General features: G+C 42.5%; 1 non-coding gene across 1 annotated transcript; it reads left to right on the forward strand.

Moving 5' to 3' along the window:
- The first annotated feature begins 2,051 nt into the window (after positions 1-2,051).
- Positions 2,052-2,133, forward strand: TRNAS-AGA (transfer RNA serine (anticodon AGA)). The gene has a single exon. It is a non-coding gene; the product is annotated as a tRNA-Ser (tRNA).
- The last annotated feature ends 629 nt before the right edge of the window (positions 2,134-2,762 follow it).

Raw genomic sequence — 2,762 nt, forward strand, 5'->3', positions numbered from 1 at the left:
ATGATGGCGTGACATCGTGTTGTGGTGGTCATTGTTAAGTGTGTCAGTGTGGTGTGGTTTGGGGTAGTGTGTGGTATGACCACAGGTAATGCTGTGGTGCCAGGGTATTGTTTAGTCTGGGGGATGTGCTGTGAATATCTGCACACTCCAACCCAACACAGGGCTGCACTTGGGCACAGTACATTGTAATATGAGGTAATACTGTACAGTGTAATGCCGTAGCTCACTGCAGTGTTGGGTAATGTAATGCGCTTGGTCGTGAGTTAAGAGAGCAAGCTTATAGTCTCGTCAGATATACAGCCTCATGTGTCCCGCCAACCACGATATAACACACTGAATGACCCACTTGTCCCTGTGCTTGAGTCTGTGTACCGCTTCTGTTTGTGTGCTGTTGTTGTGATATTGTGTGCGTGTTTTGTTGCTGTGCCTCTCGTGCTGTGCTTTACTGACTTTACTGTGAAGTGCATCTCTTAATATCCTATATTTCCTTGTTTTGTTACTTTGATGCATCTCTTCTCAGTATCAGCTAACATGCTTCTGGTGCAGTGCTTGTGTTTGCTTTTCTTGAGCTGATTTTGCTGTGCCTCTGTTAGTATGCTGCTGCTGTGTTCGTTAGTGTATGCTTCGTCCTATCACGGTGCTTCTGTTTCTATGCAGTCTTTGTGTCGGTGCTGTGCTGTGCCTCTGTTGCTGTCAGTTTCTGTTCATCTACTTGCGATGCGATGTGGTGCTTCTCTTCCTTTACATATATTATTGTACCTCTGTTACCGCTACTGTAACTCTATCAGTATTTCCCTAACCCTTTCCCAGTACTCCTTCCAAGGTCCTAGTAAAAAAATAATGATAAAAATAATAATTCCAGGACTCCAGTTCGTCATGGATCCAGTGATTAATTCCAGCAGTATTCAGTTAATGCCGAGCGACTCCTCACGTAACCGACCCAGTTCCAGATTAAAAAGAGCAAGACCAGAATTTTGAATTCTGGTTCCAAAATGCTTAAAGATCTTGATGAGAACCTGAGCTCGGGAACTGAGGCAAGCAACTTTAATCTGGAATGAGATTTACACATTAGTCTCAGCATTTCTGAATTACAACTTTTGATCAGCGGAGTACGATGGCGTCTCATGTATTATATCATTGTTACAGCAAAATGATTTCAGTTCAGTTAAAGGAAGACATCTTTTAATGCAGTGGTTAGGAATATTATCCCCTCGCCCCTACACTGCAGTGAATGTTTTGTTTTATCTTATTGTTGCAACCAAGCTATTCTGTTCAACAATTGGGAAATCTCTCGTGGTTAAGGCGTTGCTGTTTTCATCAGCTGTTTCTCCAAAGCTGAATATAATCAGTTAAAGCCAGCAAAAAGTACCTGTATAGAGCTTAGTTGGCTGAAGGGGGCAGACTGAAGGTTGTTCTTAACCCCATCACAAGAACGACTGTGGTGGGTTCTTATTGTTGGACCCGTTACTCCCAGTCCTTTATGTATGCAACAGGTCAACTCTGGAACTGTCTCCCTCTGCCTGTATTTCCTGCTGTCTATGATGTCCAGTCATTCAAACGCAGTGTGTCCAGGCATCTCGAAGTGAACGGATCTTGAATTTGACTCTCTGTTGTCTTGTTTTTGTTTCTTCTCGGAGGGAACAATCTTGCGAGCCCCTGGCCTTTGGTTCTTTCTTTCTTGCATTTTTTTTTTTTTTTTTTTGTGTGTGTATATATATATATATATATATATATATATATATATATATATATGGAGAGAGAGAGAGAGAGAGAGGGGGGGAGTGAGTTGGAAAGAGGAGGGAGGTTTAGTGGGCCACAGGTCATTTAACTCTTCCTATACAAGGGGTCTGATCTAAGCTAAATCCATTGGGTAGTAAGACTACACTACAGATACATTCACGGACTAATCTGTTAAAAGCTTTCAGGAGACTGCCAGTTTGAAAATTTCTAAGTAGAATAGATCGGTGGTAATATTAATAGTATACTCGTATAAACACGGCATCGTCCTAAGGGGGTTGAACTGGTGTGTGTAGATATGACTATTTGTGCTTGCAGTGATGGCCGAGTGGTTAAGGCGTCTGATTAGAAATCAGATGGGATATTCCCACGTAGGTTCGAATCCTACTCACTGCCCATATTTTTGGTGGTATGTAGTGGCGACAGTCATATATTCACTTAATGAAGTGTCACCTACTTCTTCCTTCACCTTTATCATCCTCTTTCTGTGTCTGCCCTCCTCTCTTCCTATTTCTTCCATCTCTCCTGTCACTTTTTAATACCCGTCTGTCCTTGTCAGGTGGCTTTACATTGAGTGACAAGCCTAATGATTTCCTGCAAGCCATGAAACCATTTACAACGGTGGGTGGTAACCATATAACCAACCGATACGTGTTCCCTTCGTGCCAACAAGTGAGTTGGTGGAGAGTTAGTGCCCTTCCCCGTAAAACGACTAACTAAAAGACGAATGGCCACCCCTTACGGGATTATGGCGTCTGGCTCAATACTGATACAGTAGTTTGTAGTAATATTCCATTACTGGTGTGTGCAGACTATTTTGCTCTAATTTGGAGAGCATCTTAGTAGTCAGTGGCGTTACAGGAGGCTGTATTTAAACCCTACAGGCTGAATATATCTTATAAGCTGAAGCAAATCGTCTCAAGGGAGGAAGAAGGAAATGAGAGAGACGTGATAGAATATAGCGGTTGTTAAACACCACAAAACCCGACGGGTCTTTGTATCTATGTAACACACACACACACACA

Source organism: Coenobita brevimanus, chromosome 84, assembly GCF_032717465.1.
Source record: "Coenobita brevimanus isolate Jiangsu-jjx chromosome 84, ASM3271746v2, whole genome shotgun sequence".
NCBI classification, from domain to species: Eukaryota; Metazoa; Arthropoda; class Malacostraca; order Decapoda; family Coenobitidae; genus Coenobita; species Coenobita brevimanus.